At 34.1% G+C, this 14,684-nt stretch overlaps 1 protein-coding gene across 5 annotated transcripts in view; it reads right to left on the bottom strand.

Moving 5' to 3' along the window:
* The window catches only part of LOC106467506, a 115,103-nt gene that overhangs the window by 64,705 nt on the left and 35,714 nt on the right, over positions 1-14,684 (bottom strand). For 4 of the 5 annotated variants that reach the window (XR_002612437.1, XR_002612434.1, XR_002612435.1 and 1 more), the window contains exon 7: positions 10,733-10,847. The gene's annotated coding sequence lies outside the window, so the exon portion shown is untranslated. Of the gene's footprint in view, positions 1-3,527; positions 3,541-10,732; positions 10,848-14,684 lie in introns of those variants that run through there. The other variant, XM_013927866.2, reaches the window with a different exon arrangement.

The raw sequence follows: 14,684 nt of genomic DNA, 5'->3' as shown, positions 1-14,684 counted from the left end.
CCAGAAAATAACGTTTCATCACGTGCTTTCCTTATCATTCTATGATTTGTCAAATGGAAGATACAGCAATTGGAATAATTAGTACTGAAATTGACACTTTCGACTAGGATTGGCTAAAAGTTTTACAACTGAGGTTTAACATGCCCAGACGCAGTTTTATAAAGAAAACAGACTAGAAAAAGGTTTAGATACCAATCACAGATGGCAGGACCAGTGCTGAAGTGAAAGGAAATATCTTTAAAAAATTTTTGAAAAAACATTTCTTCTTAGAGGGCGCTTATTTACAGTCTAAAACGTATTTTAGGAATTCTTCCATTAAATTTCTCTTTAAACTTCATTAAAGAATACAATTTTGTACAAATAATTGAATGTTATGCTACTATTTATAAAAATAAAATCAGAAATCCATTAAAAGATAAGTTCTCTATCATTTTTTCAATTCACAAATGTACACTTGCATTGCCTACTAAGAAAGTTAGTACCGGTAGTCATCGGGTTAACAGGTGTTTAATGCCAATGAGATAGGGCTCCTTTACAAGAAGATTGACAACAGGATATACATAACCAAGGAACAGAAGGTAGCATCTGGGTTTAAAGCCTCTAAGGATAGGCTCACTTTGCTTTTTTTGCAGGAACGCATCGGGGGATTTTAAATGCAAGCCATGTAGTGTATCACTCCGCAAACCCACACACATTAAAAGGCAAGAATAAGTGACATTTGTCTGTTGTTTAGTGTTTAAATAAAAAGGCTTGGGCAACTAGGATGCTATTCAATGACTGGTTGCAAAATTATTTTGAGCATGAGGTTAAAGAATACCCGGCAAAGAAGAACCTTGACTTTAAGGTTCTTCTAGTTTTGGATAATGTTCCTTTTCATGACCCTGACACACCACAATTCAGCCATCCTATAGTGGAGATAATATTTTTACCTCCAAATACAACATCCATCTTGCAACCAATGGACCAAGAAGTAATATAGACATTCAAGACTTACTATACAAGGAATGTCTACCGACATGTAACCCAAGCTATAGACTACAGTGTTTTCAAAAACTTAACCAAGTTTTGGAAAGCTTATAACATTAAGGACTGTATTTATATCACCAAAATGTCATGGGACAAGGTGAAAGAATCTACCATAAATGTATGCTGGCATCATCTTTGGCCTGAAGTTGTGAACGATTTCAAGGGCTTTCTGACAGTTGAGAAGGAAATTGCAGATATTTTGAGACTAGTTAAATAAATCAGAGGTGAGGGGTTTGATAATATGAGGGATGAGGAGGTGGGTTGAGATGTTGAAATCCCATTACCAAGAGCCAATGAAGAACTTGAAGTGCTAATAGTCTCCAGCAACAGTGATGAAGATGCTGAAGAGACAGAACCTGCTAAACCCATCCTTACAGCGAAGACTGTGTCTGATTTCCTATGCAAGGCAGATGAGCTCGCAGAAATGGCTGTAGACACGGATCCAACTATGGAGAGAAGCATTAAATTTAAGAGACACTTTAATGACGTTCTAACACTCTACAGAGAAGTCTTGAAAGAATGCCAAACAACCAAAAATTACTGACTTTATGAAGCCCAAGTTAGCTGATGTAATGCCTTCTGACCCTATCCCAACAACTTCTACATCTGCTTCATTGGAGTTTGATGCTGAATTTTCTGATAATCCATCAGCCTTAAGCTAACCTCTCAGCCTCCAAATCTATTATTATCATCATCAATGCAAGTCTTCCTTTCATCAACAAAAGGTCTTCATCTTCATCATTCATAGGTGAGTGTTACAACAAAATACAGTACTGTATTATTTCATTTAACATATTTTCATTTACAGGTGCAAGATATCACATGTGAATGTAATTATGTTTATGATTTTACAATACTGTATAGATAAAGATATTCATTTACGTGTAAAAAAAAATCCATATATATCAATCCTATAAGATATTGAGTTCCTCCAACACAGATTTGCTCAACATGGCTGGCTCGAGGAATGTATCTCGTGTTGTCGGAGGGCCAACTGTATTTATTTATGGTGGTTACAAGGTTGGTTAAATCAGCTGAGCCTGTATAGAATTAGGGTAGAGAAAATAACAGATAAAATATAAAGCTTAATGGAAAAAAAAGTTTGATATTTATTTGAGAGGCTTTACTTAAAGCTCACTCAAATGGAATTTGAAAATTTTCACATGAAAAAATATATTTTTAATAATTAAAATCAAAATTACTTGGCACTTGGAGCAGTCAACACTCTGACGTCATATATTCATAGAAAAATCTTTTGTGAAAGTACTTTAAAAAATTGATTTTTTGTGTACCAAATACTTGTAATGTTTACTGAAAACTTGCCAAGATAAACAAATCATATTAAAAGTTATAGTATGGAAACTCTGGTTACAGAGTCAGTCACATCGACTGACATTATTATTATAATACATGCCCCCCAGTGGCACAGCGGTATGTCTGCAGACTTACGACGCTATAAACCGGGTTTCGATACCCATGGTGGGCAGAGAACAGATAGCCCATTGTGTAGCTTTGTGCTTAATTCCAAACAAACAATTATAATACGTTTTTTAATTTCTTAATTCAAAAGTACATATTAAAAAAAAGCTAAATATCAATTTTTTTTTGTATCACATCGTACATCTTCTGCTTTTCTCAGATTGCATTGTAAGTGTCATGAAATGTAAAGTCTATAGTTTTTAACGAACTAGAAACTCAACTTACCAATACTAACAAGCTAGAATATAAAATAAGAACCTCCACAGTGGGTCTACCTACCTCTTTGTCATTTGAAAACACTTGTTTACCTTAGCCCACTTCTCTTAAGTACTTGTTTATAACCAATTGAAAACACTCATTTTGAACTTTGTAATCTTGTCAGTCTTCCTAAAGTATTAAAGTGGGTAAAGCCATTATAACTGTTGGAGAGTTTAAAGAGTGGTGATCAAAGTGACATTCTAGTCAGAAATGAGATTTTTTAAGACCAAAATACAGCTTAGTTAGGAAATCTGATAAATTACAGTGGAGTTTTGTGGTATCAGTATAGCAATATATAATTTTTTATTATTCCAGAATTATGCAGAATTGATGAAAAGTGCTTTTTACAATCATTTGATAATACATTAATTATTTATAAAATATGATTAGGGTCTGAAAACCTATCAATGGGTAACTTAATTCTTTATTTTAGGTAGTGTGTTCCATGTTCCCATTTATACCTTGTAAACCATCATTCAAATAAAAAAATCTAAATTGTTCCATATTCCAGACTTTGTGAAATCAGTTATCATCAAGCCATCAATTTGCCTACTTTTGTTCACATTTTATCCTCTCCTGTGATTATTGAATAAACTTGTTATTTTAAATTTTAATCTAAATAGTTTTGAAGTTATTAAAAGGTACACAATGGGCTATCTATGCTTTACCCACCACGAGTATTGAAATAAATGCTGCTGTGGCAGTGGAAGGGGGGGGGGGTGCTCTTAAGCTGTAATTGCTTCTTGCAAAAATTGTGCAACAACTTTGTTAATCTGTAATGACAATAGTATTTTCTCTTTCACAAATATATATATGTTGAGAAGCAAAATTACTTAGTAGTTTCTGGTAGCCTTTTACACAAATTTATGGCATATTTTATTGTATCCTGGTATTTGAAAAAGGCCAATATTTGGGACAATCAAATAACACATCAGTTTGTTACATCCTGACCTGTCTGAACTCAAATGATGTTAGTACTGTGTCAAACACCAAATAAACTGATATGACAATAGTAAACAACCTTTGAGGTTTAGTTCATTTCAAATTTTGTTCTCAATATCTTCTAAATGCTCTGATATCTGAATAATTTCATGGATAATTACTTGAAAAATGAATCTACTATAATTTTATCCATCAGTGGGCCAATGGTAAGTTTATAGACTTCAAACACTTAGAACTTAGGGTTCAATTCCTCAAGGGGACAAAGTGCAGACAGCCCATTGTGTAGCTTTGCACTGATAAAACAATATGACCTTATGGTCACAGTGCTCGACTCGCAATCTGTGGGTGCCAGGTTAGAATCCTCGTCACTAAACATGTTCATCCTTTCACCTGTGGGTGTGCTATGATGTGAGGTTAATCCCACTATTAGTTGGAAAAAAGATTTGGTGATGAGTGGTGTTGAGTAGCTTTTTACATCCTCCATGTGCAAAATTCAATGAGGTTTAGTAAGTACAACACGAGTACAAAACTTTCGTAATATCGTAAGTAGTAGAGATCATTGTTTTTCTATATATTTTTTATTTAATTATTGTTCTATGTTTCAAGAACAATAACTGAAATTTATTTGTATTGTACAAAATTCTGGTACACTAGTAAGTACTAGGACTAAGAAGAGTAAGACACTTGTACTTTGTAAAGGTTAGTTTATGCTATCTGATATGGTAACTTCAGATGGAGATGCACTATATGATTTACAACTTGTGTTGCAGGATTATTAGTCAAACACAGTTCAAAGGTCAATAAAACCAAAAAACAAAATAGATGCAAATCATTCTAGAAAGAAAAAAAGGGTAATTTAAATTTATTTTCTAACTTTTTATAGTGGTTACAAGGTCAATCAAATTGATCAACCCTGTATAGAGTTAGGGTAGAGAAAATAACAGATAAAATAAAGTTTTTCCAAAAAGAACATTTGATATTTATTTAGGAGATTACAGAGATTATGCAAATGAAACTTGACAATTTTCAGATGAAGAAAAGTATTTTTAGTCTTAAAATCAAAATTACTTTCCATGTTAGATAGTAAACATTCTGAAAACAAAAATTCATGAGTAAATTTTTAATTCAAATATTTAAGTAAAAAATCTGATATTTTGTGCACAAAAATCTTGTATGTTTACTGAGAGTTTGCAAAATTTTGTGAAGATATGCATATATTATCAAAAATTATAGTATTATGACTAATCTCATGGTTACTTTGGTGATTAAATAGTAGATGCAGAGAGTTAAGTAATATAGGTATTTTTAAATTTTTTCACTTAGTCTGATTCTATGCAGGTTTACCATGCACAGTAAATTTTCATTCTATTTACCTTTGTTGTTCTCTAGCAAACAGTATTTATTCTACTCATGGAGATATTGTTGTAATGATAGCAACGTCCTTCACTGACCAAGTACGTGATATCTAGAGTCTAGTGCCTTTACTACATTGTACAAGAATGTCCAGTCATGTCATTATGAGTAAATCTGATTTTCCTGTTAGTATGGAGCATTGGATTCACATCAGTTCTACAAGACTTCCAGTGTGTGTCAGGTGACAGAAAAACATCTTAAGAGATGAAAACTGTTGATTTGTTCCTAATCCTATAGAAGACAACTGCCCAGCATCTATACAACTATGCACACTATTTTGTGCTTTGACAAATAATAAAGAATGTTTTACTTTACATAACATGTCCAATCTGTTTATTTTCTTCACTTATACTTTAGTTAAAATCAGGCTTAGGTGTGAAATATTTTACTGCCATGATTGCAGTCTTTACTGATGTGTGTGTATTGGCCCTTACTTGGCTACTTGAGTTAAATGAGGTTAAAGTCATTCTTCTGAATGAAAGAATGACATATTCTCAAAGCAGAAGTACTTTCTACCATAAAGAAGAGTTTACTGCAGGAGAGAGGTGTTGAATCAGGAGAAGTCTCTCCAATGCTGCAAAGGTCTCTGAAATGATTGTGTGATTTCTGGAAAAAATTAGACAGGGAGATCAAATCTTGCCCCTGAGGACCAATTTTGGCACAATGGAAGCAAGGTTGACTGAGGGTCACTGAGGTGGGATAAAATTTGGTGAGTTAAAGGCCATTTGGGGAGTCTCTACAAGCCTCTTGAGCTGTCACCAGTCAGAGTACTGCAGCCCCATCTCTGGTCAATACCAACCTTGACCAACCAAAAAGGAACAAAAATACCTCTAATGAGCAACCTTCACAAGTCAGCTATTTTACTTGAAGGTGAGACAACAGGCACACATAGGAAAAGACCACAAATCATGTGGTAAAAGTGAGCCTCTCCAAGCCAGACAGTATCCTGCAATCATGATCAAAGCTTGCAACAAAACCTGGGGCTGTGCAGAGCCATAAGAAAGGTTTTCATGAGCAAGTTATTGCTCTGCCTTTTTGAGCAAAAGATGGACTAACTGCCCAAGTGCTAGAGTCCCTGAGTATGTCTATTGCCCTATATCTATGACATCTCAGATGAGTATTGGTTGAGAACCCATGAGGGAGAGGCTTTGGCTGGCAAAACAGGTCCTTTTGAGTGAAGCCAAACCTGTAAGGTTGAGTTCCTGGTTGAAACAGAAATAGCCAGAACACTGGTGGACCTTGTGAAATATCAAGCCCTTGAAGTGAGACCACCACTATGACCAGTGGATACTAACTTTGTTCTGGTGAATGCCAACAGGCTAGATGTTAAAAAAAAATATATCTGTGGCTCTGCCTAGGAAATGTTGCACTCAGAGTAAAGGTAGTTGTCTGATCTCAGATATGGTATTAGCATCTTTAGAACAAACACACATCAGAAGTTAACTGACAAGTTCATTTGTATAAAAGATGAGCTAATGTTCCATGGGAGTTATCCAATGTTGGCTAGATTAGGCCTAGGAATAGCGGACTGCATGAGTGTATGTAGCAGAGGGTATAACAGTACTTCTGTATACACAAGTGGTGTTCCGTGTTATACTCTGGACAACGTCTACTATGGTGGCACTGTGTAATATGAATATTGAAGCCATGCATGAAATAAACTGTTTCCTGAACAGAAAGCAGGCAGCATTATCTCAGACATTTATCAGTTTGACAAGGGATGAACTCCTAGTGTTTTTTGTAATTATGGGCAACCTACTATCCAGAATGGCTATAGGTATGGTAAGTGAAGTGAAAGTAACCAATTGCTAACAGTAATGCAAGTATCTTAATCCACAGTGAAACCTGGTCTCTTCATGAAAATTCCTGATCCTGGGCACCTTTTGGGAGTTGAAACCATAGCCACTTCTACCACAGCAAAGTCCAACCATAAAGTAGGAAATTCTGCTGGTGGATGGATACATTGATTAAATCTTTGGGAGCTCTGGGAAGAGCAACTGAAAAACTTTGACCTAATTGAAGCAGCAAGGTAAAGCCTCACCCACACTAATAGAGGAGCATAACATAAGTGCACACAGACTATTGCACATGTTGTCAGTTACAAGTGCAGGAAGGTTTGTTATGAATACTAAGGTAGCAATGAGACTAAGAATGCTTACTTAGTATTCATTTGACAATATGAATAATACTCAATAATTCTCCAAAGGTGCTGTAGTTAGTGGTCCCCCAGAGCTCCATGGCAAGAGATTCTCAAGATTTTCCATAACACAGAGAATAAAGATCACCAAGGTGCTGCTTGCACCTGTGCTAACATTCGACAGTAGTTCTTCTGGCAACATTGGAGTTGAGACCTTCAAGATGAATGGAAAACAAGTGAAATACTTGCAAAGACAAAACTGAAGTAGAATTTCTTAGGTGTAACATACCGATATATATTATACATATAACCAGATGCAAAACTAGATGATAAATCCCTAATAAACTCCTACTGCCAAGAATCCCCTGAATAAAAGAGTAAAAGTAAAATACTTGCATAGACAAAACTTCAGCAGGTTGTTTTATTTGTAATATATATGTGGCTGTATCAGTCTGGTGATTAAATTATAAGAACCTTGCAAAATGGTCAAAGGAACATAAGAAACAACAGCAGTAAGAATAGTAAATAATAAGGATAAAATAGATATGTGATCTTGATTACAATAATCAGGAGAATGAAATTAAGTAATAACAGTGCATAAAAATTTTTGTCTCAAAACACAAATTATAGTGTGTATGGCAGAAAACTAACAATGGGTCAAAGTAAAAACCTACATGGAAGACCCTCCTCTAACAACCAAAGTGAGGGTCAAAAACATGAGAAGAAAGAATTGAAGAGGAATACATGGTGTATGAATACAGACATAGTTTCAAAAAATGTCTACTGCTCAAATATCATGAAAAGATGGAAGAAATAAAAAATTCAAGTACTGAAGTCATATAACATGTCACAAGCACTTAAGGTGTAATGGAAGTAGTTTCAGCATAGTTTCAGTGAAGCATGCTCTGCAATGTGTCAAGGACATTTAGAAATTTTTATTCACATTTTGTTTATAGCATGAGTTCAAACTCAACAAGAAAGCCTTTCAGAGCTTCAGAGGTAAGTTTACCTGATTTGAAACAACCTGATACTAAGCTATTATTGCAATTGCAATTATGTCAATTAACATATACATGTATACATTATATATCATTTCTGGTATTTGTAACTTAAGAGTATTCATAAATTTACGTATGTTTACGAAATGATAGTTTTCAGGTTTACAGAATATATATATGGTACATCATCCACAATTACAAAAAAAAAAGCAGGAAATGACAAACATAGTATCTAATGTACAGAGGAAAAGCTGTGGTACATGGAGGTACCATCGTTTCCTTTTTCTTTTAGGTTAAGTAGCTAAACTGTATAGTTTACCATTTTTAAGATAAACAAGTTATTAGATCAACTGTAGACTTTCACTTATTATAAGCCTGCCTTTATTTCATGTGATAGTTACACAAAGTTAAGGTAAGTGTCCCACTTATGATTTTTGAAATGTTTCTCTGGGACGATGTTGGTGGTAATCTATTTTTCACTTTCTACTAGCATTGCTGTCATTAAGTTTAGAAATGCCTGATGGTTAATCTCTCCCTACCTTCACCTGAGATAACAAATGATGTGGATAGCACTTATGCTTTGTGAGAGATTTCTGTTTTATCCCTCTCACTACAAGCACGTCAAATTGTGCATGTCACTACTTTTTAGAGTTACATTTGAAATGTTATTAAACTACTTAATTATCATGTAATCAAAACACACTTAATGAATAAAATTTTATTATACAAGTTTTAAGTTATTAATTTTATAAGGAAATATTTAAAACAATCCTCAATCTCCCCTAGTAAGAGAATTGTGACATTTGTTCTCTAGGTCTTACCTCTTCTTTAATATATTTACAACCCCTTGGAGAAGTATGGAATTTAACATATTATAATATAGTTATCACTCAGACAAAGCATAATTTTGTTTCTGAAGCCATAAACTAGAAAATCAGACCCACTTGCCACCACATGCCCACATGTCATCCTCTTTTTCAGAAATTGCCAATAGTTCTCTCTGATGTTCAATACTATATTAATTATAACCACTAGAAAGCCAGAGTTTCAATCTACTAAATGATGTATTATATTACTTTATTTTCTGTATAGAAAACTGTCTATTTCACTTCCAGTTCAAAGTTTGTTCCCATGGGAACACTTCCATGAGCTTAGCTGAAGTTTTAACAGTTCTTATCATATAGTTAGAAAGCCAAAAAATTATGATAGTTATAGGACAATGTACGTTTTAATATTTTGTGTTCTTAGATACATTATTTGATTAAATAAAAAATTATTTAGTGTAGTAGTACCATCAGTATAATAAAGTAGGGATACGTTTCATCAACTGTTGACAGCAAAATTAAAGACCCAGGCAAGTACCATATTTCTTGTTTTTACATGTATTCTTTACTTATTATTATAAAAGTAACTAAAATATAAAAATCAGAAACTTAAGAAGTTAGATTAGGTAAGATAAAGAAAAATAATAATTACAACTTTTCACAAGGTACACCCAAAAGTAGCTCACACATTACGTAATTCGATAGGGTAACTTGAGCTACACATTCGCTGTGATTTACAACTTGTGTGGCAGTATTACTAGTTAGACATGGTTCAAAGGACAATAAAACAATAAAAATTAAGTAGTAGCTTTAAGCTATTTAGGATACACAAATCTAGTTTCCTGTTGCAATTTGAAGTCATTCTAAAAAGAAAATAAAGGTAATTTAGATTTCTCTCAGATTTTTTTTATGGTAGTTATAATGTCAGTCAAATTGACCGACCCTGTATAGAGTTAAGGTTAGGAACATAACACACAATAACACATTTTACTGAAAAAAAAACGTTTGAAATTTGTTTAGTAGGTTTTAGAGATTACGCAAATGAAGTTTGACAATTTTCATATGAAGAAAAGTATTTTTAATCTTAACATGAAAATCACTTTGCACTCAGAGCAGTCAACACTTTGACTTTATATGTTCAAAAAGAAATTTTCTGTAAAAATACTTCATTAAAAATGCTGATTTTGTGTCTACAAACAACTTATAATTTTCACTGAAAGCTTGTGAAATTTCGTGAAGATACACAAAACATATTAGAAGTTATAGTATGGAAACTCTAAAGGTCAAATTGGGGTCACAAACTGACTGAGCCTGTAGCGAGAAAATTATATAATGTCTAATCTCTTAGTCTAGAACAAATTTCTTCAGAGTTCCAGAGAATTCAGAATCTCTAAAAGCACCATCTGTCACCTATTTTTTATTTGTTGTTCGTGATGTTGTAAATAAAAGATTTATTTTGTATTCAGACTATTTTCTACAACTCTATCAGTTTTCAGCTTAAATGCCATAAATATTTTCCCATTTGAACATTTTACTCAATTGAATATTTAATCTTGGCTACAAAAGAGAATTAAAAGCATATTCTATATTAGATCCTAATATCAATACTGTCATAAATCAACTTTATAACAACAAATGCCAAAAAATTTGTTTACTTTTGTTAATCTGTTTTGGTCAACCAGTCTGCCCTCAGCTATTGTTTTCATCATTGGGGAAAGGTACGAAACCTTATTCAGTAAGTCAATGTTCTTTTCTAAACAATCCAACACCCTGTATACAAAAAATAACATAAAACTATTTAAATACTAACCAATCAATAAAGTATAAAATATGCAAGGCTTAAAATATTAAATGTATCACATTATAGCATTTAAAAGTCCTGATTATGTGTAGCATTAAATATTTGTGAAATTATAGCTAATTAATAAAAAAACTGGTATTTATGATAATCATTTATATAATCACTTTATGCTACTAAATTCCTTCTTTAGACATTCCAACCATCATCTAACATTCAATATATGGTAAAGTGACTTATCCTCTTAAATAAATAATAATAATATAACTTTGAGCTTTACTACTGTATGTTGCCATTTCAATACTGATTAAAAATTAGTAACTTGACATCAGTTTCATTTTCTCTGTTATGTTTAATCTTTTACTACACTTCTAATAACTTCATCAAGTTTGAAAGTCCAAGGCAAAAAAAAGAAACTATAAGGACAACTAAAAAACAATAACAAACATTTGTTTTTATCGTGGTTTAGTTAATGAACACAGTTGATATCTTTACAAATAAACATACACACATGAAAAAATGATGATGTATCAGGTTTTGTATAGAGGTCAAATTCTTTACAGTAGGTGTCTGCGACTAGTTGGTAAAAAATTCGAACAATAAACGAACTACACACAATCCACTTGTTTTAAAATATTATATTCAAAACAAGTCAAACATATATACAAAAATTATTTACACTATAGGGTCTCAAAGTTGTATCTACAACTCTAAATACTTATCTTTTCTTGTCAAAAGTCCACACAAGCTGGTTCAATTACTTTAAAACCCAATTGCCAAGACAAATTATTTTTCTCTACTCTTTTAATTACTATACAATCTATGATAAATTCAATTATGTTACCCCATGGGTTACCAGAGTTGTATCGAGAACTTTAAATAACTGTCTACTTTTCATCAAAGTGCAAACAGGCAGGTTCAATTATTTTAGAACACCCTTTGACAAGACAATTTATTCTCCTTTATCTCTGTTATTACAATACCACTGTGAAACACAATTTAAATATTGCCCGTTATGGCTGAACTAATAGTCACACACTCTATCTTCACTTTCACTAACTTAACATTTTCTGACATAACTTGGAGTCACTTGGTTGAATATATATATATATATATACACTGCCCGAGGCCTAGAACTTTCTACAAACTACGAGACACTGTGATGTAACAATACTTACTTAAGTAAATGAGAAAAATACAGAAGGTTTGAGTAATGTGATGTCAAACTACAACTGAACTACACAAACAACGTATGACTCTAACAGAGTTATGTAATAAAATTTGTCATAACTATTGCCTTTAAAATAATTACTTTAACATTCTTGTTTTAAGAAAACTAAATAATCATCAAATATTAAATCCCTAAATAATAACTCTTATACAAAATAGTCTAGTATATCCAACAATAAGCACCTGTTCAAGAAAAAAAAAATATTTACTATATACACAGACTGTTCTCAGTTCATGCATAAAGTCTACTTATACAGTGTGCACCAACATTTGCAGTCCTCTTGATGGCTTCAATACGGAACTTGTAGTTCTGGAGGTACAACGCCCACCACATGATCCTAGTACTGTCAATTTTGCACCTCTGGATGTATGCAAGGGGTTGACGGTCTGCCTCGATAATGAACTCCTTCACATATAGGTAGTTCTGGAACTTCCAGATGGCAAATATGATGGCCAGACACTTTTGTTCAATCACAGAATAGTTCTTCTCACTACTCAATAGCTTTTTACTAACATACATTACCAAAAAAAAAAACAATTCATTTTCATGTTCTTGTAGGAGTACTATTCCAATTACAATGTTTGAAGCATCGACCTCAATGATGACTGGCTTGTTGAAGTCTAGCATTCTCAGTATTGGCAACTTCCCAACATGTTCTTTACCTTCTGGAATGCCATCTGCTGTTGTTTTTCCCACTTGATATTGTTGGTTAGGTCATTCTTGGTCAGGTCAGTCAATGAAGCAACAACTTCAGCATAGTTTGGGATGAACTTTTTGTAGTATCCTGCCAATCCCAGGAAGGATCTGACTTGCTGCTTGGTTGTCAGAGCTGGTGTATCTTGTATATGAGTTACCTTCTCCTTTTCCATGGCTATCTGTTGGTTGCCCACCTTATGTCCAACAAACTCCAGCACAGAATAGCCTTAGAATGGTCTGATGGTCAGACCTACTGCCCTCACTCATCTGAAGAGCTCTTAAAGTTTCTTCAGGTGGTCTTCTCATCTGACTGTGTGTGTCAGAATGTCATCCACATAATGCTCGATATTAGTGGTTTTGTGGAACATCTTCCTCATCATGCAGTTGCTGCTGAGTTGACTAATCCAAACAGCATCCTCTTAAACTGGTAACATCCATCTGGTGTCACAAATGCTGTCTTCTTTTTAGATCCTGTCTCCTTTGGGATCTGCCAATAACCTTTCTTGAGGTCAATCTTTGAAAAGAACTTGGCTCCATCTGGTTTTTCCATGATAGCCTCTGGGTTGTCCATAGGTTCATTGTCAAACTTCATCACAACGTTCAGCTTCAAGAAGTCTATGTAGAAGCTGTAGAGCCATCCCTCTTCTTCACGATTACCACTGGTGAACAATAGGCTGAATTTGAAAGCTCAATGATTCCAGCTTCTAACATTGCCTCAGCTTCCTGCTTTATCAGGTCTCTCATCACATAGGGCATCTAATAGGGCTTCACCTTGACTGGATCCCTGGTTGTGGTCTCAATCTTGTGTTGCATAAGGTCTGTCTTGCCTGGTCTATCTGTGAAGACATCCACATAGTGACACAGTAGATTTCATAGTTCTTTCTTCTGCTTGCCAGTCAGTTCCTCACTGATGTTGACATCAAATACTAGACTGGTTCTCACTGCTGCACTACTGCACACAGTGTCTCGTAGGAGCTTCACTTTCTTGTCCTCGACATAGCCTTCACTTACTGTTATGATTTGTTGTCACCTCTCAATGTCTGTCACATGCTCCAATCACTACTGGCAGTGTTGATCCATTTGTTATCTTGAGCTGACCATCAGTTGTGTAATATTTAATCATTTAATCCTTCTTATGGTTAATCTGATGTGTTGTCTCAAATCTGTTTATTCTGGCAGCCGCATCCATGGTGATAGTCGTTTTTTTCTTGTTTCTTGTCAGCACCATTCTTGTAAGTATCTCCAGTTGCTTTATGTTGATATTTTTGCTGTTGCTTGTTGGTGATGGACTTGCTCTTTTCCTATTTGTCTGTTAAGTTCTTATCACCTTTGGTTGTATCCTGTTTCTGGTCAGCCACCCCTGGTTTCAACTTCAACCGATTGTTTTTAGACTTGTTAGTTATACTCCCTCCACGGGCTTCCACATACTGTTCTGCCAGATCTCATCCACATCCTTTGGTGACTCTCTTCTTTACAAAAATTGACATGTCAATTGAGCATATGATCATGAACTGTTCACATAATAGATATATCACTCCCTCAAAACTATTTTCACATTTGGCCATGTCAGTCTATCTTGTAAAGTATCTTGGTAACTATGTCACAAATTGAAATACAGTTTCTTTAGTGTCAGGTTTGACTTCTCTGAACTTCCAATGAAATTCTTCTTGGGTAAGTTCATAGCATTTCAGCAAGGCCACTTTAACTTGTCATAGTCCAAGGCATCTTCTGACATCATGCCTTCATATATTAGATTGTCAAGAAATTAATGTTGCATTTTGGAACACTTTCATTAACCACCTCTCAAAAAACATATATCACATATTGTTGTTCGTCCTTCGAAGTTCGAAGAAGACCACGACATCATTTGGTCTATCTGTGG

Source organism: Limulus polyphemus, unplaced genomic scaffold, assembly GCF_000517525.1.
Source record: "Limulus polyphemus unplaced genomic scaffold, Limulus_polyphemus-2.1.2 Scaffold2638, whole genome shotgun sequence".
NCBI classification, from domain to species: Eukaryota; Metazoa; Arthropoda; class Merostomata; order Xiphosura; family Limulidae; genus Limulus; species Limulus polyphemus.
The sequence above is the reverse complement of the archived record's forward strand: the minus strand, read 5'-3'. Positions and strand labels throughout refer to the sequence as shown.